Raw genomic sequence first — 27415 nt, forward strand, 5'->3', positions numbered from 1 at the left:
GTCATGAATACAGCACACATCCTCCTCAGAACATGGTAAGTACTATGGTATAGAGGATTGAGTAGCAGGAGATTATGGGAGAGACAAATACCAACAGAGCATAACGTGTGTTTGGGCAGACTTTAATGATGGGGCCTGGTTACAATCTGTTGGCACTGTTCCGCTCTGATGGAGGAGGTGGTGGGGGTAGGAGAGGTTGCTGGGCAGTATGGTACATCTGGCTTATTTTCACAAGGGTAACCAGCATTTGCCTGATAGAAATTCTACTTGGGAGTGGGACAAAGGAAGCTATTCGTGGGAGGACATTTTCAGTTCTGAGGAGATTTGAGAAATACCACAGCACTATAATTATAAGAATGCAATTAAAAATCTTTGTTAGCCTAAGAATTGATAAGTACCTGAGGGAACTGTTCATCCTTTCTGATGGCCAGGCTTTGTCTGGGGAATCCCAGATTTTAAGGTTCTTGGCTAATAGAAAACTTGTCTTTGCTTAGAGATCTGAGGTTAATTCTCTTCTTTTAGTAATTAAAATGTTAACATATATGTTTAACTTAGACTCTGAAACAGTTTAACGCTGAATACCTCTCCAGAACTTCCTTCTATATTGTCTGTACTTCAGCTGACTTTGTTTTTCATATATAAATACACATGTGCACACACATTTATATATTTGTATATATATACATATATATACTTATAAACATACTGTGTAGTAATGTGTATATGTGTGTTGGTTTAGAGTCATCTTTTTCTTTTTTAAATTTTATTTTTCTTTTTAATTTTTATTGTAAAGCTGATGGACAGAGGAGTTACACAAGACAGGTAATTCTTTTTGAACAGTGCCACCTCTTCCTTCATTTTCTTCCAGATCTACTTTAAAAAAATTATTTATTTATTGTCAAAGTGATGTACAGAGGGGCTACAGTTTCATATATAAGGCAGTGTATACATTTCTTTTCTTTAAAAATTTTCTTGTTTTCAGTTATTTCCTCTTTCTTTTTTTGAATAATTACTTATTGTCAAAGTGATGTACAGAGGGCTTACAGTTTCATATGTAAGACAGTGGGTACATTTCTTGTACAATTTGTTACCTCCTCCCTCCTTCCCCCCTCCCCCTTCCCTTTTTCCCTCTCCCTTCATGAGTTGTTCAGTTGGTTTACACCAAATAGTTTTGTAAGTATTGCTTTTGGAGTTGTTTGTCTTTTTATCCTTTGTCTCTCAATTTTGATATTCCCTTTCCCTTCTCTAGTTTTAATACTAGTATATCTACTTTTTCTATCTACACATCCTTTTCTACCTACATTTTAGATATTCCTTTTGGGATATTTACTTTCGAAACACAGGGCTTTTTAGTGCTGATCTGTTAATAGAATGCTTTGTTAGTTTTCATAGTTCTAAAAAAATCTTTATTTCATTCTTTTTGAAAATTACACTGGTTATAAAATTTTACATGGATATTTTCTCTCTCTAGTCAAAATTACTATTTCACTTGTTTCTGACTTTCATTGTTGCTTTTGAGAAATCAGTTACCAACCTAATTATCCTTTTGTAAGTAATCTCTCTTTTTCCTTAGCTGTTTTTAAGATTTCTTTTTTGTCTCCAGTGTCCTTTGATTTTAATTAACTTGTAACCAGATGAATTTCTTTTTATTAATTGGGATTTTGTTTATCCTCAATCTGTGGATTAGATTGTCATCAAATGTGGAAAAACTCTGTTACTAACTCATCAAATGTCAAGTATTTCATCTCATCTTTAATATTTCTTCTGAAGAATACAGCTATATGTATGTTAGATCTCATCCTATACTCCCTGTTTCTTGGTCTGTTTTTGTTTGTATTTTCTCTCTTTATCTTTTATTCTCCGGATAATTTATTCAAGTTTATCTTGTAATTTATCAACTTTCTCTACAGCTAACTCTAACCTCATTCCTTATTTTAATTTTAATTAATACATTTTCTCTTCTTTTTCAACTTAGCTCTTTTTCAGATTTATAAATACATGACAGTGTCATATACCTTAATCTTATGTGCAATTAATTCCCTTTTATTTTTCTATCAAATTTGGTAATTTTAAATTTTATAGCTCACAGTTCCACTACCTATGTTTTTCATGAGTTTGACTTTTTCAGTTTGTTACTTCTGGTAATGTTATTCATGTTTTTCTTTGTTCTTAATTATAATTTTTGATTGAAGACTCACGTTTGATGGAATGCCATAATATACAGATGTCAGTCAAGAAAGGCCTTTACTGCTGTGTGTGTGAGTGTGTGTGTGCACATGTGCATAGTGTGTGCTGGTCCTGGGGCTTGAATTCAGGGCCAGAGTGCTGTTCCTGAGCTTTTATACTCAAGGCTAGTGATCTACCATTTGAGCCATAGCTCCATTTCTGGCTTTTTGGTAGTTAATTGGAGATAAGGGTCTTATAGACTTTCCTGCCCAGGTTGGCTTCAGACTATGATCCTTAGATCTCAGTCACCTGAGTAGCTAGGATTACAAGTGTGAGGCATCTGTGCCTGGCTTTTCACTGGTTTTTATTTGCCCTCTTGTTTGAAACAACTCCATCAATACATAGCAACCCAGGAGGACTGAGTGAGTGAAGAAAAGAAAGAAGTGCTAAATGGAAAGAATCAGGAATACACTGATACAGGCTTCTAGATTCAAGACAGAGAATGCCAAGGAACTTTTACAAACTATTCAATATTTATAAGAGAATTATCATTTTAATTACAGACTTAAAACCACCTTAGGGGGTAAAACCATCAATTACTAAGGGTGACCAAAGAAATTATGCATCTGTACTTAATTCATAAGCAAAGAAATGCAAGACCTATAAGTGGAATCAAATTAGGCAAAATAAAATGTCTTCTACACACACTGTGACTAATTCAAGTCCAAGATTGTATGTATTTTCAATAGAACTAAGGAGTAGGCTGGTTTCAAGATTCTCCTGGAAAACCTTGGTGGAGACACTTTAATAATACGCATCATACCATTTGAGTGAAAGTTATATTTTCTGAATTTTGCTGAATAGGTTGCAAGCATTTCCTGAATGCTTATCAGGTGGCTGAGATGACTCACCAAATATGGCATAATGTGTAGAGGAAGGCCCCCTAAGCTAGCAGAATAAGAGTGCCTTAGCCTGATGTGCCATCTAGTGGTGGACATTCAAAGGAAGGCCATGGTTGCTAATATTCCAGCACTGGATGTGCTGGACAGAGGTAGGAGTGCCTCATATTACTTATAAGAAATACCATGATGAAGCCCTAGGGTACAATTCATATACACTAATAAAATTGTATGACATGGAAGTGTAACAGGCTATGTTGGGAGGCAGGTACATGCAGGAGAGGAGAGAGCCAATGTAGAAATACTTTATAAGTATGTATAAAAATAAAACAAAAAAAGAGAAATTATTATAAGTGACAATGAGAAGAGTGATGGGGCAGGTGAGTTCGATGAAGTATATGGTATGGAAAGGTCACAATAAAGACACCTCCCCTTTGTTCAATGCCAGTAAAAAATATCTTTTGAAAACCCCAAAGCAACAATACATACATTTGGAAAAACACAGAGTCATCATACTTCTGTCACTTCAGTGGTATCATCTCTGGGAGACCAAGAAAATACGTACCCAGGTTGAAGTTGCCCACAAATTTAACAAAGCTTTACCTGGCTCTCTGTCAGGGAAATTCATTGACCATCTTTGTGGGGACTCTAAAACTGTTCAAAAATTGATTTTAGAAAACAAAAGTAAAATCATCACTCTCATATAGGTGGGCGAACACATATTAAAGGTTTTGTTTTATTCATATGAGAGGAAAGAACTGCACAGATGTCACAATCAGATCCAAGGAAAAAGCAAATTTTACATAGTGTAAAGGAACATGGGGATGAATTGCAAATGGAGGGCAAAAAGTACTTTTCCAGGAGAGAAAAAAGTCACCTAAATCTCTATGAAGCAAGACAGAATCCACATATTAGTTACCTACAACTTTGAAAAGATTTGGAAATAAATTTGCTCAAAGAGTGCTAATGAACGTGCTGTTCCACGATGCATTCTTTACAATGAACCCGAGGCTTTCTGTGATCTGACTCTTCGTGCCATTGCAGCTCTAGTGTTGGTTTCTCTTTCTCTTCTAGTTTGCAGTGTTGTCCTCTTATGCCAGAATGCCTTCCTCACCTTCCTCGGGTACTTCCTTGTATACATTTTAAGATTCAGTTTGGCTGTCACATCCTTTGGGAAGCCCAGGCTCACCAGGTTAAGCGGAGAGCCCACGTCTATGTTTCCACAGCAGTGTTTGTTCAGTCACTGCCTTCAACACACAACTTCAAGCTTCCCTGTTTGTGTGTTCATCTACCCACTAGAATACAACTTCTCTGTAAGTATTCTTAAAATACATATCCTTTGTGTCTCTATGGAGCTATGATGTGTGATACATCATAGTAGATTACCACATGGTAATTTAGTTATACTGAAAGTCATGTTTGGTATCCTGAGAACTCTGATGTCAGCAGGGCTAGAGGATGGTCACTGTTGAGGAGGTCAACTATACACACAACCCAACACCTTGACAGCCAGGTCCTGTCTTAGACACTACAAATGACCTCAGACTCTTTAAGGAATTCAGCCTTGTAGACTAGAGCAGAGTTTGGGAAATCTTTTCAAAGGAACTTCCCAAAAAACGGGTCTCTTTCTTTCAAGCCTAGAGAGGTTTGGAGAGCAGGGAAAGGGGATTATTTTCACTTGTGGGGAAGAACTTTTAAGACAGTATAGCCATCAATTTTGAAGGTAGAAACATTTAAGACTGTATATTACCTGTTGACCTTGGCTGTTCACTCTACTTGAGAATTATTATTATTTTACCAGTCCTGGGGCTTGAACTTGGGGCCTGGGAGCTGTCCCTGAACTTTGTTGTGCTCAAGGCTAGTGATCTACCACTTGAGTCATAGCACCACTCCCAGCTTTTTCTGAATAGTTCCTGAGTAGTTTCTGAGTAGTTTCATGGACTTTTCTGCACAGGCTGGCTTAGAACTATGATCCTCAAATCTCAGCCTCCTGAGTAGCTAGGATTACAAGTGTGCATGAATGAGCATGCATGAGTGTGCATTGTGCACACACATGCTCTTTTATCAGCACCTCAAATGGCAATTACTAATTTCCAAGTGCAAGAGAATCATGGAAGTGTATAAATTATGAGTTTTATGTAAAGACATCAGGGCTAGAAAGATCTTGAGAGGGACTGGAAAGTACACTGTTCAAGTAGAGAGATATAGGAAGCACTGAATCACTAGAGAGATCTTTAGTAGACTTGGAGTCTGCCCCATAGTTATTTACTGTCTCCAAGCCTGGGTTTCCTTTAGTGTAAAGACAACAAATCAGGCTGATAGGTAGAAAATACTATGTAATAAGCAGTCCTCAAAGTCTTTCTCCTTCAGGGCTTACCAAGTTCTGAAAAGCCAGCTCAGCTTCTGAAATTTTATCGTGTCAAATGAAGTATTGAGTGAAGGAAAAACTCAGGACTCTGGCTTGACTCTATTGAATAAACTAAATGAGCAGATGGGGGGGTAGGGGGAGGGTACCAAACACACTAGGAGAGTTTGTAGAGGACAAACAGTAGACTCATGGAATAAATATCATTTCTGAGAGCTATATGAAGATTTTTAAGTATTTCATTTTTTGTGTGAATATAATCCCGTTTGGCATTTTTAAGAGACTTTGGTATGTGCCAAGATGGGACCACGGGTTAAAAATAGTTGTAACTGCATTTTAAAAGTCTCCCTTTTTATAGCAAGGCCTCTATCTTTTCATTTAACATAAAAGTTTTTTTTTTTCTCACAGCTTCTTTAAGGAAGTATCTCTTGCTTGGCATGAAAACCAAGGAAGGAAAAGCTGGTGCCCTGTTGTGCACAGTGAAGTAGTGGTGGGAGGGGGACTGATGGCTTAAAGATGGGGTACAGAGAAAGAAGAAGCCCTCTGGGCACCCTACAGTCTCTTCATGGTGCATGGATTCTCCTTGACTCCTGTCCTCTCTCTTCTGGCTATGCTGGCTTCTGCCTTGGGTTTTAATAGACTTTTAGATTGTACTACAGCCTGTTTACCTGCATTGTTGTCTGATCCCCATGAGTACTCTGCAAGGAAAGCAGAATGTTAGGTGCTTGTTACTTTCTCTATCTGCAAGATGAGAAGATGGAAACCACAAAGGGGGGGGGGGGAGGTGATGTTCTTAAGTTGAAACAAACAGCTAACAACAACAAAAAGGTGGCAAGAGTGAGATTGGAAGTAGCTAGCATCTAGATTCCCTAACCCTTGATCCTTATCCCCCATGATACATACTGCTTGCTTTGTAAATAAGTGTAGAGGTCATAGAAGCCCATGTGAAACAGGATTGAAGTAAATAGAAAGCACAAATGAAAGAAGCTTGGGAAATTGTATGTTAGTTGACACATTGCAATGGGATGAAGCTGACTTCCAGGGAGACTGTGATGTTGGGGAAGGACCTGCAGGTCCACTGTCAGTGGAAAGGGCCAGATTCAAATCCCAAGAGAGATCTATGGATTGGGACAATGGTCCAAATCGAACAAAATGATATCAGGAGGGACCCATGCAAGAGCTGACTTTTTTTTTTTTTTTTTTTTTTTTTTTTGGCCAGTCCTGGGGCTTGGACTCAGGGCCTGAGCACTGTCCCTGGTTTCTTTTTGCTCAAGGCTAGCACTCTGCCACTTGAGTCACAGCGCCACTTCTGGCCATTTTCTGTATATGTGGTGCTGGGGAATCGAACCCAGGGCTTCATGTATATGAGGCAAGCGCTCTTGCCACTAGGCTATATCCCCAGCCCAAGAGCTGACATTTTTATCAGGAAGATATGAGGTGGGAGATACAAGATACAAGAATAATATGGGAGATAAATTGATTAGAAAAATTCTAGCCTTTTATGCAACTCCTTTTATTTTTCTATTTTTCTATTAATTAATTGTTTCCTTATCATTGGAGTTCATTTCAGTATGCAACTCATTTTAAAGGGTATCATTGTTTGTCATTCACCATATCTTTGTGAGACCATCTATCTTTTTACACCTTCCACCCCAGATATGACCCATTCATCATCCCTTCCAAAAGCTTGTGCTCCTGAGATGACAGTATCTCATGCCTGTAATCCTAGCTACTGAGGAAACTGACATCTAAGGATTGCAGTTCAAAGCCAGGCTTGGAGAAATCAAGGGTGTGAGACTCCAATTAACCTTCAAAACCTGGAAGTGGGGCTGTGACTCCAGTGGTAGAGCACCAGTCTTGAGCAAAATAACCCCAAATCAGCAAACAAACAACAAAAACACCCCCAACAACCTCAGGAATAGCACTCAGGCCCTGAGTTTAAAAGATCCTGGGCTGTTCATATTTCTTTTTCCCTTGTTCCTCACCAGGACTTGACCTAGTTCTGATTTTCCTTTCACAACAACCATCCTACAGATCACAAAACCAAAATAAAAAGAAAAAACAACTTTCATCTCATTGCACATAGCTTAAGATGACCATAGAGGACAAATAAAACAGATATTAATAAAAGTAAAATGAATAGGACTCAGTGGTTGTTTGCTTATAAGGTTCTCTAATATGTATTGCATTCTTACTATGAGTGAAAGTCTTTGCTACCCTTTGATGGGGTAACATGCTTAGAGAGGACCCATAACTTGCCCACATCCACAGAGCCTATAAAGTGGTGAAGACAGGACTTGGACATATGAAGTCTGATTCTGAGAACTAGACATTTTACCCTTGGGTGGGATGAAAGGGTAGGAGAAGTCTAGGATGATTGCTAGGACTTAACTAAACTAACTCGTCCTGGTGAGGCCGCCTGGAGAGAGAAGGAAACAGGTAACTTGGCAGACCTTTTGTTATGGGAGATGATAGAAACGATTCAAAGTTATTATTACTCCTATGTCAAAGCTCCCAGTCTATTTCTAAGGATATTTGTAAAATATTGCTTGCTTTCTATTTTCCTACCTTTTTTATTTGGTGTATCTATCAACTGTAACTTTTTATTATTATTTCCTTACTTAAAAAAATTAAATAGTATATTAGCCTTCATTCAAAGGGAGCCATGAGAAAAGTACAGGGCCACTGCAATGGAATCATGCAACAGGGAAGAGAGACTATATTCAACTCTAGAGTATTGAACTTTTTTTTTTTTTTTTGACAGTCCTGGGCCTTGGACTCAGGGCCTGAGCACTGTTCCTGGCTTCTTTTTGCTCAAGGATAGCACTCTGCCACTTGAGCCACAGCGCCACTTCTGGCCATTTTCTGTATATGTGGTGCTGAGGAATTGAACCCAGGGCCTCATGTATACAAGGCAAGCACTATTGCCACTAGGCCATATCCCCAGCCCTAGAGTATTGAACTTTTAAAATTCAATACTCAACTCTTTCTGAGAAATACAGATGGTTGGTGCAGTACACCCAAAGTGCATTCAGAAGCAGAACAGAGCATGGATAACTTCAGAGCTTTACCTGGTCTCTTTAGCCACCTTCTATCTTACCAATTGGAGTGAATGGCCTTGAAGTGTAGTTTGGGACTATTGCATGGGGTGAGGACTGGACTCTATATATGATGTGAATTAATTCAAATCCTCCATGTGCCCTGAAATTCTTAGGCTCCTGGCACCTATGTCTGGAATAATCTGCTTCCTTTCTCTTCTGGGAAAACAGACTGTCTCAACCCATACCCACTTTTGAATCACTGGGCTGCTCTGATTTTATCACAAAGGACAACTAAGAAACTTCTCAGAGATACCCTCCATGGCTCCAACTGTCAACTGTTTTTGTGATACTGGGTTTGTAAACAACCTTGGAATGACAAAGAAGAAAGCTGCCCACCCAGAGAATCTGTCTCCCTGGAAACAAAGGTAAAGCTTTTGCTAATGCAACGTTCTGGCTGCTTCTCCCCTCTTAACTTCCCTCATCCTTGACCAAGGCTCCTTTTGTCCTCAATGGTACTGTCGTAGTTCGTTGTTCCTATCTAAGGCCTGATCTCTCAAAATATCACACAACTGACATATAAAAGGCAAACAGTTTTAGAATCCATTGTGTTCATGGTGAGTAGACCAAAAGATTGGATATCTATAGCACAGAAACCAGGACCAGCCACCTTCTGTTCTGGCTTGCTGTAGGGCTGCTTGGACATATTAGTCACAGACAACAGGCCTGTGTCTCTAAAACACAGTCATTGACAGCACATTGCCTCCTCTATGCAGCATTCTTGCCATATGTGGCCCCGATACAAGGATCAGACTTCTTCCAGGGTGCTAGAGGATCTAATGGTAGCTTTCCTATGAGATCCTGGTTCTTCTCTGTCTGTCAGGGATGTGCATATATCTGTTTTTCAAACCAAAAGAAAGAAACAAAGAGCAAGGTATGAAAGTGCATGTCTGTAATCCCAGTATTCAGAAGGCTGAGGCAGAATGATAGTGGCCGGCCTGGTTTACATAGTGAGATCCTATCTCAAAAAAATAAATAGTTGTCCTGGGGCTGGGAGTATGGCCTAGTGGACAGAGTGCTTGCCATGTATACATGAAGCCCTAGGTTTGATTCCTTAGCACTACATATATAGAAAATGCCAGAAGTGGCACTGTGGCTCAAGTGGCCAAATGCTAGCCTTGAGCAAAAAGAAGCCAGGGACAGTGCTCAGGCCCTGAGTTTAATTAAGCCCCATGACTGGGGGGAAAATTTTATACACACACACACACACACACACACACACACACACACACACACACACACACGTCCTCCCATGGATTCAATCCCCAGTACAGCACCAGAAAGAAAGAAAGAGGGAAGGAGGGAGGGAATAAGGGAGGAAGGGAGGGAAGGGGAAGGAGAAGAAGGAGAAGGAGAAGGACCAGCAGCAGGAGGAGCAGCAGGAGGAGCAACAGGAGAATGAGGAGAGAGAAAAATGGGGAGGGAGTACTCTATATTTGAATAATTCATGGTTCTTGCCAAAAATGCAAATCCTGACTCAGTAGGTCTGGATGGAGCCCAAGATCCTGCACTTCTAGCAGCCTCCCAGGTGGTGCTGATTCTGTCAGGCTTAAGTGTTCCAAAGCAGCAGAGGACAGAGCCTATCCTTGCATCTACCCTACTTAGGTAGATGCCTAAGGACCGCTCTGCTTTTGCGCAGCTATATCTCCTGTCCACATTCTCATAGCCCTCAGAGCAAGAAACTCTCTTCTTGCTAGATGTTTGAATGCTTGCGGTCAACTGCGAAACCATAAAACATGAAGAAACACCTGATTTTCTGAAATCAAATTCTTCTATGAACAGCAGAAAGGCTCATCTATAATGCACTAACTTTTGTTAGCTGATAAAATGGACTCAGATTATCTCAATTTTAGTTTATATATGTTTCAAATAATTTACTTAGCACATTCATGGTAAACATCCCTCAGACTATAAGTACCGTGAAGGTTAGCAGCCATGTCTTTTTCATCTTTATTTTCCTAATACTAAGTACATACTAGAGACTCAAATAATGGTTAGGAAAAAAAATAAAGCCCCTTGGTATTAAAATAAATCACTATCTTATATCTTGTGCTGTATTATGTACAAGTGATAAACTTAACATGCAAAAGGTCATAGCCATACCTCCTTACACAGAAGAAGAGGTAGGAAGGGCAAGAAGTTAAGTAGGAAGATTATCAGATGAAAACTAGTGAGAGCAGAAGATGAACTATGCACAAGGTAGAGGAGATGTGTTTCAAGTCATCTGGTTATCTAGCCGCTCCGCATCTTTGCTTGATGCTCAGACAGGCAGTAGGTTCTGGGGATCACTTGTGGCCAGAACAGGAAGACCACAAGGAAGGAAGAATGGCTTTGAAATGAAGTTTTAATAGAAACATTTTAGTAGGGAAGCAGATGGGAGAAACAAAAGGCCTTGGGTGACTCTGAGGCAGAAAGACCCCTGTTTTAATATCCTATATATGGATATTCTCTTTGTCTCCATCCCAGACTTCCTCCTTTACTCTGGTTACATTGCTTTCTTGACATCTTATCCTGGAGACAAGAGAGACTCCTCAAAGCTGACAGGCACAACCCCAAATTCATGCTCTGGATAGTCTTGCATCTCTCTCATGGTTTGAATCTTAACCCTCCTCTGAAAGTCCATTTATTGAAGGTTTGGTCTCCAGCTAGAGGGCTAGTGGGAGATGGTGGAAACAGTTGATGGTAGGAAACCTTAGGAGTAGGTCACTGGGCATATGCTTTAAAAGTGACATTGGGGTCACTCTTCCTGTCTTGCTTTGCTTCCTGGCTGCCATAAAGGAACAGCCTTGTTCTACTATGGACTTCTCTCCATAATGTTCTGTCTGGCCCAAAATGATGGGGCCAAGTGACCAGGGACTGAGACCTCTGAAGCTATGAATCCAACTAGATCTTGCCTCCATTTAAGTTGTTTGCCTCAAGTATTTTGTAACAGAAACAGAAAGCTTCCTAAGGTAACCTCCTAATGGATTCTTTATAATGTTTAATCTGTACATTATGAGGTTATCATTGAAGTAGTTTCTTCTTCCCTGCAATGAAACCATGGCTGTAGCTAAGCCTCAGAGTTAGGTCCCATTTTATACGCTAACAGTACAGTATCCCACAAGAATAGCCTTACTTCAGATGCCAGCAGCAGGGGCCATTTGGTCTTCTGATGAACTAGCTATAAATTACAGAGTTTCTGTGACACTTTCAAATTCTATGATTCACTAAGACAACTCACAGAACTCAGTAAAATGTAATATTTCCAATTATAATTTTATTACAAAGATTCAAACCAGGAGAAGCTAAGAAGAAAGAGAGAGAGGGAAAGAGAGAGAGAGAGAGAGAGAGATCTGTAAGACAGATATGAGAGGTTCCCCAAGGTGAAATTTGAGTCCTAAGTATAAATCACCCTCTTGACACATCAGTGTATCACATTTTTCCTTTGAACTCAATCTCCTATTTTCATCTCTTTACATATGAGATGTTCAATATTGAGATGTTCAAGAATGTTCAACGGTTATTTGATTCAAAGCCTCCACTCTCTAATCACATAGTTGGTCTTCCTCTAGACCCCATGCTAGAGGCCTTCCATGAGTTAGTTACCTCAATAGCATAAATTCAAGTATCTTCCAAGAGTTCCATCTCTAATAATAAAGTTCCTCCTATGACTCAGGAAATTCCCAAAGTTGCTAGGAGCCATGAACAAAGGTCAGGCAAATTCTACAATATACCTGTACAGTCAACTCATTGCTAAGCCAGGCCAACTTCCCCTTCTAACTATCCTTGAAATTTAAGACTGCTAAACTAGGCCAATGTTCCCTCCTAACTTTCTTTGAACTTCAAGTTCTCTATTCCATCAATAGCACCACCATGATGGTTCTTACTGGCTTTCAGGTGAACTATGACAATAGACTCTTAACTAGTCACTTTTCTTCCAGGTGTACTCTCCTACTAAGCTATCCTTTACACTGCTACATAGTTATTATTCTAAAACCTCAACCTAAATTATTATAATCACATTATTTCCCTGCACAAAAAAACTCTTAAGGCTCCCCATTGCAACAGCATAATGCACATGGGCTGCATATGTAATTTCAAAGTTTGAAAGTGGGAAAATGAGTGAATTCTAGTAAAATCAAAAGCTAATTTTAATTGTGTAAGCAAATACTTGAAACACAATTTAAAAGGAGGAAAGATTTGTGTTGGCTCATGGTTTCACAGGTCACAGCCCATGGTTGGCAGGCACCATTGCTTTCAGGCTGTGGTGAGGCAGCACATCATGGTGGAGTGGGCATGCTGGAGAGTTCTTCACCTCATGGCAGCTAGGAGCAGAGAGAGATCTAGGAAGTGGGCAGGGACAAGGCCTGTCTTCCCAGGGTAGTTTTATACCACCTTCCAGTTATAACATTATACTAGGAATCCACTAAGGGGTTGACTCTCAGGATCTAATCACTTCCCCAAAACACATCAGCTGACAACCAAACCTTTAACACATGAGCCTTCTGAGATCAGTTCACATTCAAACCATAAACCAATGTAATTTAACCCAATATCTCTAAAATAATCATTTCAATATGTCTTATGCACACATATATACATATATGTACACACACACACACACACACACACACACACACACACACACACACACACACCAAGTAGCCATAGACCATGAGCCAAAAGAAATCTTTCTTGCATTTAAGTTCATCTCAGGTGTTTCATCACAATGGTGCAAAGCAGACTAACACACACAGGGATACAGAGAAAAATCTGCTAAGTCTCCTCTGATTTAATACAACTGCTGACTCTTCATCAAACTTACACATGAAAATATGCACATTTAGTTATTTCCTTAGGTCTTCATTCTGAAGTTTACCATCTCTATACAAAACATACATTAAATGCATGCTATCCTCAAGTCTATCTGTCTTTCATTACAGGAATCTCAGCCATGTTCCTAAGTTGAAATATAAAGATGAAAGATCATCTTCTACAGCAGCAAACCCTAGCATTATTATTTCCTCTTCTGTGAAGGCATCTTAGGCCCTGCAGGCGGAGTCCCTCACACTCACCTCCAAGCTCCCATGGAGCTTTAATCACACATTAGAGCAAACTGTATTTTCTGCATCAAAGATTGCAACATATGATTTGACACGTCAAGTGACAACTAGGCAGGCATTGGAGAAATAAGGAAAAAATAGATTTTGTGATTATAGTATTTACCATGTTATGTTGAAATTATGTTTGTGCATGCCTGAGCAGTGAGCTCCTCAAGGACACTGAGTGTCCTTATCACCTTCCTATTCCTAGTTCTGGCTCAATGCCTGGCAACCATTAACTCCTTCCTCACTTATTAAGTGGATGGATGCCTTTCCCCTGAATACCTGAATACCGTCAGGAGAGGAAGTACATAGACACCATTCTTGTTCCCCTTAACTCCCATTCCATCTTGCTTCTAGACACTGTTATCTGAAGTACATATAATTGCTGCTCACAAAAGCTGCCACTAGCCATACAGGGCCTTCATTTTGACAGAATTCCACGGCTTTCACCATAAAAAGATGACATCTAAAGGGCAGAAGAAGAGGTGTCTTCCAATTAGAGGGAAGAGCTCAGAAGAGCAGAGATGTTTTCTGGAGTTACTGAAAGCATACCTCATGCAGCTACTGCTTGGTAAAGATTAAGTTATTTCAAAAATGCCTTGTGACAGTACAGCCAACTTTGGAAGAGAATTCATTGTTTCTTACAAGCCTAAACATGCTTCTGCCATATGACTAAGCAATCATGCTCCTTGGTATTTACCTAAATGAGCTGAAAACATATCCACACAAAAATCTGCACATGGATGTTTATAGCAACTCTATTCATAATTGCCAAAAAATTGGAAGCAGCCAAGATGTTGTCAGTAGATAAGTGAATAAACCATTTTACATTTAGACAATGGAATATTATTTAGTGCTAAAGCAAATGAGTTGTGAAGCCATGAAAAGATGTAGAGGATATGTAAATGCATATAAGTGAATAAGGCCCATCTAAAAAGCTACACGAATGGATACCATAGGAAAAGTATCTGTCCATGAGTATCTGTGGTGCTTGGAGACAAAGAAGCCTTCTAGCTCTCCATTGCCAAGGTTTCCTGAATCCCAAGCTGACTGCAGTGGCTACTCATTGCCTCTGATACAGTAATGCATCCATACTTCCTGTCACAAGCCTGATATCTGATGGTGTTAATGCGCATGTTCTCAGTGAATTGAAGCATGTGATTATTGTAACTGATCCACTACCTTGAAGCATGCTTGACTGCATGCTAAGCTCTGGGTGTCTTAAAATGCAGCTTCCAACCAATGCTTCCCAGACTTACAGCAAAGGATTTGATTTTACTATTCCTATGTGGTATCATCAGCCACCCCTGCTATGCTTCTCTGTGTTATCTTGTTTGAAATAGCTGCCATTGATATTTCATTATGGTGCTCCTGCTCTTAGCATACCTCAGTTCAGATCGCTGCATGCCCTTCTCTGCAGGGTGCCCACCTGCACCCCTGTTCCTTAGAATTTGGCCAGTGAAAAATGGTGGGAGGATCAGAGGAGACAGAGGATGTGTTTTCCATCTTTTTCCTGTTGTCCTGGATCTCTAGGGCTATCATAACCAATTATCATAAATCAGGAGATTTCAACCAGCATAGGCTTACTTTTTGTCATAGTTCTTACTTTTTGTCATAGAGAGCAGAAGTTCAAGACCAAGTGCCCAACAGTTGTCCCTTTTAGGAGGATTTTAAGAGAGAACCCATTTCCCGCATCTCTCTTATCTTCTGAGGGCTTCTGGAGATCTTTGGTGTTCCTTGACTTGTATATACCTCACTTAAATCTCTGCCTTCATTTTCAGACAGCTCTTCCTTCATGTGTTTCCATGTGGAAATGTTCCTTCTCTTTTCTCTTATAAGAACACCAGTAATATCTGGCTCTAGTGGTATATGCCTATGGTCTCAGCTACTTGAGAGCCTAAGGTGAGAGAATCATTTGACCTTAAGAGTTCAAGATCAACCTGGGCAATATAGCAAAACCCTGTCTCAAAAACAAACAAGCAAACAAACCCAAACCACCACCAAAAAATGAAAAACAAAATAGCCAGTGATTACCCTAAATCCATTAAGTTAAAATCCAAGATGATCTCATTATGAGATCCTTAAATATATTTGGAAATTAAGGGCTTATGTACAGCTGTCTACTAAAGGTTAAGTCTTGGACTTACCTTTAAAGACCATAATTCAATCCACTACAGTTGCACTGGTATCTCTGATAAAAGAAGGACATGTAGAAGACAGGCATCTCCTCTACAGTCCCAATTCTTATTGGTAACACTATTTCCTCTCGTTGTCCCTTTTCCCCTTCCAGTAGTAATGGCTCTTCTTTAGTAGTTGGACTCTGAGTGCCTCAGAGACCCTATTATAAGGGATTGACTTATTTATTTGTGAATTATTGTTATTGAGGGGTTACAGTTATATACGTCAGATAATGAGTACATTTCTTTTTGAGCAGTGTCATCTCTTCCCTTATTTTCTCCCAGTTTTTCCCTACCAACCTCCTCCTCCACAAGTTGTATAGTTCAATGAATGTCTTTCTAATTATACCTTCCCCCTACATACAGCATGTGAATAAAAATTGCATTCTTGGAAAATAAGTAAAACCGAGCTTAGATCTGTTCAGAAGTATACAATCCAGATGTAAAGGCAAAGAGTAAACTTTATAATTTTTTCTAAAGAAGAGTCATGTTATATTTGGTTCGTTTTCCCAAGTCTTTTCTCATAGTTCACTTGTTATATTTAGTGCAAAAATGAAAAGTAACCATCAGTTTAAGTTAAGGATGTTTCTAGATTTAATGTCATCTCTAAAAGGATTTCAGAATCATCTGGGATTTTTTTTAAATAGAGCTATTGATTTTGTGTCTTACTCCTGATCTATTAGGTTAGAATCACCAGTGTTATCTTCTAGGTATTTTTTCATTCAACTCTCAAAACACAGGGAGAGAGAACATTTGAATAGAATTGTTTCAATTTGGGCTTCCCACCAAAGCATATCCGGAAATAGGAATTTGAAGACAAGTAGGTTTTTGGAGAGAAGTGATCCTAGGGAAAGTGAGACAGAGAAAGAAAAGAAATTGATAGAGATTTCATGGTCAAGGTTGTTATCATTTCCTGAAAGTGAACATAAATCCTGATGCTAGTTCTGGGAAATAGTGTAAGGATGCCTCCTTCATTCTGACCTTACAGCAAGGAATCTGCAGTATTTCTCACCCACCTGTGGTTGATGGGGCTGCTCCTAAAAGCATAAGCTCCGCAGAATTTCCTGCTTGTCCTCAGTGATGGGCTTAAGAAGTCCTCAGGCAAGGAGCTGTGGATTTTCACAGTGAAAGCACTGGCTTGGACAGGTAAAGGTTAAAGGAGGTATAGATAAGACAGAGATAGGATCTACTGAATAACTGAATGCCATTAAAGCAAAAGGTAAGACAAGACAATACATACATACCAAAAACACAGCAGATAAGAGCAGATAATGCAAAGTTGTGTTATAAATCCCAAAGTCTCCCTTCCTCCCATTCCATTCTTACCAGGGCTAAAGAGTGGCCATAGTGTAATTCCCATCCTGATTGGCTTTGGGCTCCACATATGACTTGTGTTGTCTGAGAGAAGGTTAAAGGACATCCTAGCAGAAGTTGTCAGCAACTTGCATAGTTTGGCTTGACTCTCTATGCTTCGCATGATCTGTGATTTTAACTAGAGTTCCATATTGAGTTTGAAGCTCGGGGCTGGGAATATGGCCTAGTGGCAAGAGTGCTTGACTCATATACATGAAGCCCTGGGTTCGATTCCCCAGCACCACATATATAGAAAATGGCCAGAGGTGGTGCTGTGGCTCAAGTGGCAGAGTGCTAGCCTTGAGCAAAAAGAAGCCAGGGACAGTGCTCAAGCCCTGAGTTCAAGGCACAGGACTGGCAAAAAAAAAAAAAGAGTTTGAAGCTCATAAAAAGACACAGATATACATATAAATTATGCAAAATATAGTCAGTGCAGGCTTGAAGATACAGGCAAAAATTTGGAAAGAACATAATGGAAGGATAGGCAAATTATAGTATATTCCTCCAGTGCAATTTTCTATAGCATGTCTATGTGAATGTGAATGGCATGTAAGCTAGCAAATGCAATTTGCAGAACTCTATATAGCCTTATTTTTGTAATGGCAAAACTTTTTTTTTTTTTTTTTTTTTTTTTTTTTTTTTTTTTTTTTTTTTTTTGGCCAGTCCTGGGCCTTGGACTCAGGGCCTAAGCACTGTCCCTGGCTTCTTCCCGCTCAAGGCTAGCACTCTGCCACTTGAGCCACAGCACCGCTTCTGGCCGTTTTCTGTATATGTGGTGCTGGGGAATCGAACCTAGGGCCTCGGGTATCCAAGGCAGGCACTCTTGCCACTAGGCTATATCCCCAGCCCCTAATGGCAAAACTTTTGATAAAATGTCCAGGTGCTAGTGGCTCATGCCTGTAATCTTAGCTACTCAGGAGGCTGAGATCTGAGGATTGCTCTTCAAAACCAGCCCAGGCAAGAAAGTCCATGAGACTCTTATCTCTAATTAACCACCAGAAAACCAGAAGTGGAGCTGTGGCTCAAAGTGGTAGAGTGCTAGCCTTGAGCAGAAAAGTGCAGGGTCAGTGCCCAGGGCTTGAGTTAAAGCCCCGATACCAATTTAAAAATATTTTTTATGAAAGAATGGAAACATATATCTCTGGCCATCATAGTTGAGAAATTAGAGAAATAAAACATCTTATTGCAGTTTTAAATATCATACTGTACATACAAACATGCATAAATTGAAACATTTAGTGGTACAAAGAGAAAATAAAACTTGTCTCTTTATACCAGTTCCTATCCCACTGATAACTGTGTCTGTATTACCAAAGTTCTGTTAATGCATACATTCAAGTTATATATGCATTAGAGATTATATTGCAACTTGTTATTGTAACCCTTAAATATAGAGTTACTTTTTTTTCTTACTGGGATTGGGGCTGGAACTCGGTCTGGGCACTGTCCCTGAGCTCTTGTGCTTAAGGTTGGTATTTTACCACTTGAGCCACAGCTCCACTTCTGCCTTTTTGTGGTTATTTGGAGATAAGAATCTCACAGAATTTTCTGCCTGGGCTGGCTTTGAATGAAAACCCTCAGATCTCAGATTCCTGAGTAGCTAGAATTACAGGCATGAGTCACCAGTGCCCCAAAGAATAGTTACTTTTTTTTTTTATTCCTGCAGAGGCATTCTTAGCCCATTATATGAATTTATCTTATTTTCTAAACCTGTACCGTACTAATGAATCTTGCATATTCCCAGAGTATTGCTCTTACAAAACAGTGTAGCAAAAAAACATGCATATATATACATTTTACTAAGCATAAACAACTTCATCAACTGAGGAAATTTCTGGCAGAGTTATCACCAGAAAAGAAGTGATTTTCAATCCTGACAGTTATTGTCAAACTCTCTAGAAAGAATGCGCCTAACACACATTTCCATCTACAACATTTTCCCCTCAGGCTTGTAGCACTAAGTGTCATCATGCATCTGTATTTGCCAATCAGAGAGACGAGAAGAAACTTACATTTTTATTCATTGCTATCTTGATTATTTGTATTTATTTAATTAGAAGTGAGGTTGTGCAGCTTGTCATTTCTGATTGAGTGTTGTTCTGCTGACCATTTCCTCCCTGGGTTGGTCATTTTTTTTATAATGAATTGTAAAAAAAACTTTGATAATGAAAGAAGTTTAACATTTTAGCATCTGTTTTGCACATATACTTTTCTGTTTTGTTACTAGTCTTATTTGATCTTCTTTACGCAGCTTTTTAAAATGTGCATGTAAATTTGTTTCTGTGGGGTCTGGATTTTCTTCTTACTCAAACTAGCTTTTCTCAGCATAGATGATAAATTCTTCTAGAGAATTTTATGATTTTGTTATTGATCCAGCCAGCAATGGGTTTTGTGGGGAGAGGAATGTTTACTTTTAATTTTGTAGGTGTTTTTCATTGAGTTCTCTAAAATTAGCATGGGTTGACTTCTGTAGTTTCAACACGGGTAAATGTAGAAAATGATAAAGCATAATAATCCTGAGGACAAATCTCAGAGACAGAAATGACTGATAGAGCTATTATAATGATCACACATGACCATCCGGTACATGGGCCACTTATTATGTGTCAGCCTCCATGCTAGATTCTGGGACATCATAAAAGCCTAGCTTGGAGAACTGACAATAGTGATAGGAAGGAGAAGAATGGATGGAAATGTTTTAGCCCAGAGAGCAATCACCATGGCAACAGGAGCCTGAATCATCACTATGGAGACGCAGTGTCTGAAATTATGATTAGAGGGGTAGTGTGAGAGTGTTGGTGAGGAATTTGAACAGGTGAACAGGTATGTTATGGATGTTTCAAAATTACACTTTTGCTTGCCAAACTGAAGTTATTGCCTTCATTATCCACAGTGTTCTCTTGAGGGAGATTAGAGATATAATTCAAGAAAACACAGGTTAACAACACATGAATAAGCTTTACATGCTCCTTGCTACTCAAGATTGCACTAGCCAGGGAAAAGCTTCTACTCAAAGAAGTTACTATCCAATGTAACACATGCCCCATAAATAGTGTCTTATGTTCTAAAACATAGATCTATGTTGCTTGGTTGTTGGAGAGGATTTCTCCTTGCAGATTTCTGTCTGACATTTAAAGCCACAGAGAAACTTAGTATGTTTGGCTATGGGCCTTGGTGTCAATGGGAAATTTAGTCAGGATTGAGCAATGTGGTTATTTGAGCTACTTGGTTATTTCATTGGGTGGCAGATTTCACTTGCTCATGAGTACAAGTGAGGTCACATTTATCAGTATGTCCAATATTACCCATTTACCCCTCTGACTTTTCTTCTTTCATTCAGAACTTCCAGGCTTACTCTCAGGAGCTTTGGGGTCTTGGGCAGTTCTAAGGCAGAAGAGGTTCACACAGGCTCTAAGCCAGTCTGGAATAGTACTATACTTCTGCCTCATGTGGTAGACTGCTAACAAGGAGTACTATCCTTGTTTAGGCTGCTGGTGGCTGGACGCTGTACCTGGAGGGCAGCTACTGCTGCCCTCACTCCACCCTGAGGTTCTGCCCTGACACAGCGTATCTCAGACCAGGCTGTGCTTTGGGGTGTGTTTGTTCTTAGAGCTAAGGAATAACCAAAGGGAAACCTAGGACCATCTTCCACATGACAGAGGCCAGCTTTCCTCCATCTGGAATGCCTTCACAAGGCTGGATTTCTTTTTACACAATGATCCTATAAATTGATGTCTGCTTTCAGATATTGCAGATATCTTTTAACTTATCTCTTTGGGTTAGATTTATTCAATATCTCCAGGAATGTTTGGGGTTTCTGGTTCATAGGGATTCTCTGTGCTCTGCAGAGAGAGAGTCATTTATTAATGCTGGGGGGGGGGTGCTATGAAAAATAGTTGCTTATTGGAATATGTAGAAGCTTTGGAAGTATTGATACTTGGGTTCCATCCCCTTCCCCTCCCCCAGATATTCTGGTTTTATCAGCCTGTGGTATGACCTTCTGAAAAGTTTTTTTTTTTTAATCCCAAGTAATTCCAACACTACAGTTAATTGAGAACCACTGCTCTTCTCCAAGTAGGAAAAGTAAATAGAAATAATTCTGTTAGAGCAAGAAAACTCCAGTGGTCCCCTTTGGGAGGTTCCAAAACTGGGGGCTGCATACCTTCAGGTCTTCTATAGAGTCCCTCTGATTCTCTAGAGCAATGAGATGGAGTTGATTCCCTTGTCATAGCCTGCCTGACTCCTAGGCATCCAGGAGACAATACGGAAGCTGGAATAGACTAGATATCAGAGGAATTCGTGGTGACAATATTAAGTATTTGACTTGTGGTTATCTGATCAGAAGGTGGCTCTGCTGGGCACTGAACACATATGCAGCACGTTCTCTCCAAAGCTCAAGTCTCCTGTTACTGACGTTTTATAAAAACATGTCAGCAATACTATACTTATTGTGGGGTTTGCAGCTGAGGAGAACACCCACCTTTGGAGGGAGAGGTGTGTGAGTACAAAAGCCAGGACCTCCCTTATTCTATCAAAGGTTCTACATATGTGGCTGGGATTCCCAGCACCCTGCAGAAAAGGTAAGAGCGCATCGCCCCCTGGTGGCCTCAGGACCGACAGCAGCTCGCAAAGGTGTATCCAGGACTGATGTAACTTCTAGGGAAGGTTGTGGGTGGCTTGTGTAGGAAAGGAGGATTGCGCAGACATTTCCTTCTGGGCTGTGATCCGTTCTGAATCTTCGTCTTGGATCTCAGAAAGTAGCCTCTTTGCTGCTGGGCGCAGCAATAGTCTGAGCGAGGGAAAGATTCTTCTACCCAAACCCAAGTATGCCCCCTTCCACAGTTGTGGGGCCTGACCTCTCTACCTAATGGAGGAAGGCAAACCCAAAGTCCTTCCAGTGGGACAAGGAACCATTCCTGCGCCATTTAAGTGGGTGAGTTCTTCCACTCTGAGCCCAGGACGCATACAGGCAGGTGTCTGGGTCCTGGGACCAGGACAGAACTCTCTTAGGTGAGTTTGGTGTGACTCAAGACAGCAGTGATTGCTCACGTTGTCTGAAGGAGACTAGGCTCTTGAACCAGGTTAACGGTACAAACACAAGAATTGAAATTCTTTCTTTAAAATACATGCACACATACACATATGCATGCACACACACAGTCATCATAAGTAAAGTATAAAAATGAAGACTCATAACTAGAAAACCCATGATCTTGCCTTCTCTTAACTATATAATTTCCCAAGTTTTTCTTGGGGGAAAAGTTGCAGCAAATTAGGGTTGGGAAGGGAGAGGTTCTTTTGTTTTATTAGGAAAATACAGTAAGTGCCTGTTGTCCACTGCCTTTGAACCTAGATCCTTGGGTTGCAGCCTTCTGAGTTGGTTGGATTACAGGAGTGTCCCTTGGTGCTCAGTACATGATGACTGTTAGATCACGTTTGGCCAAAGACTTTCTTTCATGCACTCTTATTTGTAATAATTTAACTCTTACAACAGCCCTCAAGTGAGTAGTATTACTACTCCCACTTTGCAGATGTGGAAATGGAGATCAAATGAATAACTTTCCCAGAGTCACACAATTAAAATAGGAAATGAAACCTCAGGCAGAATGGAGCTTGTGCTTGCACACCAGGCTCTGATTCCACTGTAGGGAAAGCACCAAGGAAACAAAATTGTTGCCACAACAGAGGAAAAGTAACAACAGCAACAAAAAGATGTCTTTATAGGGAAAATGCCAAGTGCCAAAAGAAAGTGGGGATAAAGCTAAGCAAAGATGCTAGCCTGGCCTTCTTATTTTGGACAAGTCCTAGTTCCCAAGAATAGAGAAGTCTCAGGACACTAGCAGGTGGGTGGCAACATGGTGTGCTGTTTGGTCCACAATTCCCTCACAAACTTCCACCCCTGGAGACACATTTTTCAAAACAACCGTTCATCTTTCTGGGCCAACACTTGTGGGTTTTCTCACCTACCAGAAGGCGATGCCAGCAGCTCCATCTGCCTCCAGCATCATCTCCCTACATCAGTAGCAGCTCTGGTGACAGTGGCTCAGTGTGGGACCTTCCCAAGCATCTCCAGTCCTGGATGACAACCATACAGAAAGTGTTTTCAATGCCTTGGAGAAGCTGTCCTTCATATACTGAGCAGCAGCCAGCAGGACATTCTTTTCTAATGTGTGCAGTTTAATAACTCACATTTGGAAAGATATTATTCATTTAGATCTCACAAATCTGTCATGTCCAGGGCCACTTTTGCCTTTAACAGGAGATTTTTAAGCCATTTGCTTAGATCCATTGCAGAATAAAATATGTGGGATGCTGGTTGTCAGGATCCTAGAGCGAGAAGAGGAACAGAAAGATTCCCTTCAGGGGATAGAAACATTCCGGGAAGACCAAACTCCTTAGGTCTTAGGTGCCCATGGTTTGTGTGTGAGTCAGCTTTCAGGTACTGTAACAAATACTTGAGGTAAAGTAACTTAAAAATGAGGAAGAGTTTATTGTAGCTCACAGTTTTTGGAGGTTGCATCAATGTGCCCACCGTTTTTGGGGTCTGTAGGGAGGCCTTGGCATTATGGTAGGGAGTGCACCGTGGCACAAAGCCGTTTGCCTCCTGGTTGGGGTGAGAAAAAGAGAGGAAGAGACAGGGATGGTGCCCCAATATTCCCTACAAGGACACCTCCTATGGCTAAGTGCTTCCCACAAGGCCTCACCTCCGAGACCATCTACAACCTTCTGAGAGGACTGCACTGATGATCTACTTCACATCAGCCATTGGGGGGCACTTACCCCAAACTATAGCAGATGGCTACTTTGTGTCACCAGAAGCTAATTAGTGATCCAGATCTGCCCTTCACTGAATTGAAACTGTACTGCACTTCTACACCTAGCTGATTGTCCTGTCTTAGTCTTTCAGCATCACAGTACTTATCACTTGGTACTGCTCTAGCTGGGGAAGGAAACTCTTCTATAGAATAATTTTTTTACATTAAAAAATGTATGAGGATCATACAGTGTTGGGGATTCAGCTTTGGCCTTGAGGGGGAAAGGGCGAGAAGAGCATCCCGAGACGCTGCCCTTCCCCCAGCCCTGGGGCAGTGTGGAAGCAAGTCACACCTATCTGGGTCCGGAACCAGAAAGGGTAGCTTTGTGACCAGCCCCTCAACTTCTCGCCAGCGAGCACGTGTGCTCCCCTTTTGCGGGCTTTGCCCAGGGGGTGGTACTATGGGAGCCCATGGGGGGTTCCTGGGGAGCTGCCCTTGGACGGACAAGCTCGCCGGCCTATCGCCAGCTCCTGGTCTATCACCCCTTTCCTTTCCTGGTAATCTCTCCTGGTATAAGTTGTTAGCCTCTCCCTTTATTAAACCAGATTGCTCTTGAAGCTGTCTCTGAGACTCCGGGTGCACCTGGCTTCCTTGGTGGGTAAGGAGGGAGGAAAGGGGATCTCAGTTCGGCCACGTGCACCTGAGGCCTACCCTAGCTCCCCCACTCCACCTTGGCTTGCCTGCAGGTCGGGCAGCCAGGGGAGAGAGTGAGAAAGGGAGCACAGAGAAGAGAGTAAGCTTAGCATCCCCGCTCCAGGGGAGATAAATCTAGCCCGGCAATACAGTTGATGATTTTCTCTGTCTCTGTGCCTCTGCTTTTTATCCCTTAAATTTTTGTTCCTCCAAGATTTACTAACTTTACAAAAGATGCTCTGATCACATAATTACAACCACAATAGTATCAAGACACATTGGAGAGGTAGTGCTGACTTTTCAGCATTTGAGGGTTGTATGGATGACTTTCCTCTGCTAGACTTTCCAGATTCCTTCCATTTCTCAGGGTCTTAGCATTTCAGTCACCACGAACCTCTGAGAAAGGGCAACAGCAACTGCAGTTAGCTCTGTGGAGTGTTGTCGTGGTTGAGTGTTTGTGTCCTTCAAGTTTTTCTGCTGAAGCTCCAACTCATTGTGGCTGGCTTTGGAGATGGGGGTTTCTTTGTTTTTTTTTTTTTGGTCAGTCCTGGGCCTTGGACTCAGGGCCTGAGCACTGTCCCTGGCTTCTTCCCGCTCAAGGCTAGCACTCTGCCACCTGAGCCACAGCGCCCCTTCTCGCCGTTTTCCATATATGTGGTGCTGGGGAATCGAACCCAGAGCTTCATGTGTAGGAGGCAAGCACTCATGCCACCAGGCCATGTTCCCAGCCCGGAGATAGGGGTTTCTGAGAAGGTGTCTAAGGCTAAATTACATCACTAAGTGGGGCCCTTATTGGCTAGGGTGAAGAGTCCCTGGAAAGCCTTCTCTTCCTTTCCTTCCTGTAGCAGTCACCGAGAATGGGCCACATCAGGACATCGTGGGGAAAGTCCTCCCTGGAGACCAAATTTGATCATAAAGTTCTAGCTGCCCAAGTTAGGAGATAATAAATTTGTGGTGGTTTGTTTTAGAAACCTGAATGGACTTGTCAAGAACCTATAAAATATTACAGGGGTGGGTGCAGATGACTCATGCCTGTAATCCTAGCTACTCAGAAGGCTGAGCTCTGAGGATGATGGTTCAAAACCAGCTCATGCAGAAAAGTCCTTGAGACTCTTATCTGCAATAAACTACTCAGAAAAATCCAGAAGAGGCACTGTGGTTCAAGTGGTAGAGCGACAGCTTTGAGCACAAAGCGGCTCAGGGAACCCAGGCCCTAGTTTAAGCCCCAGAATTGGATTACAGGGCTGGTGCCTAAGGGTTCTTGGGTAGAACTGTGTTTCAACAAAATATTCAGTGTAATCTTGTGCAGCATATGCTTAAGAGCATTATTCAAATTCACTATCAGATTGCCAATGAGGTCTGTGCCCCACCCCACCCCCCATCACACAAAAAAGAGCCTCTTTATCTCCTTCTGGAAGTCATAAATATACACCTTATGGTGTCAGGATGAGGTGACTCTCAACATAAATATTACCAGGATCTAAGATAGTCCAAATTTACAACTTTTAAGGATATTAAAATCTATAGGCTGATGCAGATATAGGCAGGGAAACATTGTATAGGGTTTTCTAAAATATTTAATTCTATCAGACCTTTATGTTGAGTGTGAGCCACAACCAACCCGAATGTTGCTAGATGTAAAGGTATCATGTGCGGGGTTTGCATATGTAGAGAGCATATGGATCACCACAGTGTGTCGTGTGCTACAGGTGACAGTGAGCCGTACAGTGAGAAGTTCAAATGGAAATTACAACATTACTACTGATGTTTTAAAGCCGAGCTGCCAGAATCCCTCCAGTAACACAGAGCTGCTGATGTCGGAACTGGAACCACTGCTGGCTATGCCTAGGGAAGAAGGTTAGAGAGCCAAAACTATCAGGTCATTCCACATTCAAAAGTTTTGTAGGATGGTGGGTAATGGGGGATTCGTCAATGTTTATTTTAAAATAAATAAAAATAAGTTCTTGACATAAAAAAAGAAGTTAATCAGTAGAACCTCAGCTAAGCAGGTGTGAGCCCCTGGGCTCAAACCACAGTACTTCCAAAGAGGGGGAGCAAGGAAGATATGTCTGCCATATTAGTCCTAGCCACTGTAAAGCAGGAGTCGGTGATTTATAAACACTCCAAAAAGATTTCATTGAGAGGAAGAATAAAGGCTTTCAGAATCTTCCATGCTGGCATATGAGACCAAGTTCATCAATACCAGATCCTAATGCCACAGAAAACAGTGGTGGTAAGGAAGGAGAAAATTGGAATTCCTGTATTGTTTGGTGAGAATAGAAAGTAGAGGAGCCATCATGGGGAAAACAAGACAAGAAAGAAAAGCAGACATACCATATCATCAAGCAATCCTAGATATTTACTTAGAAGAACTGAAATCAGGATTTTAGTTATTTATTTATTTTGTAATCACATGAGTCTTTATTGCAAGCTCTAGCCTGGGCTCACGATCATCACCGATGCAGCAGGTCGGAGTTGAAAGCCCTGACCCTTCAGCTAACAGGGTTTTTTTAAATAGGGTTTTGGGGAACATTCCATGCATCACATCATCACATATCAAATCATGTCACACTGCGGGAAAATCATGAAACAGCATAGCAACTTGCAGCAAATCATTTCATATCATGGGAAAGTTATAAAATAATTCTTAAGAATGATTGGCATAATCAATGTCGGGAACAGGCCTGGTGAAGGTGATTGGCTAGCTTATGGGGTTCAAAATGATTGGTTTAGACAAATGATCTGGGTCACAAGGGTGTCGCCCGAGTCATCCTTAACTTGGGGGGAAATCTGGAACTTCAGGTATTTCCTGTTATTTCTTGATT

The 27415-nt window shown here is 40.9% G+C and overlaps 1 long non-coding RNA gene across 1 annotated transcript; it reads left to right on the forward strand.

The window, feature by feature from the left end:
* The first annotated feature begins 3406 nt into the window (after positions 1-3406).
* Positions 3407-27271, forward strand: LOC125359027. Its single transcript, XR_007212473.1, has 3 exons — positions 3407-3418; positions 20071-20079; positions 27199-27271. It is a non-coding gene; the product is annotated as an uncharacterized LOC125359027 (long non-coding RNA).
* Positions 27272-27415: the final 144 nt, after the last annotated feature.

Source organism: Perognathus longimembris, chromosome 11 (genome assembly GCF_023159225.1).
Source record: "Perognathus longimembris pacificus isolate PPM17 chromosome 11, ASM2315922v1, whole genome shotgun sequence".
Taxonomy (NCBI): domain Eukaryota; kingdom Metazoa; phylum Chordata; class Mammalia; order Rodentia; family Heteromyidae; genus Perognathus; species Perognathus longimembris.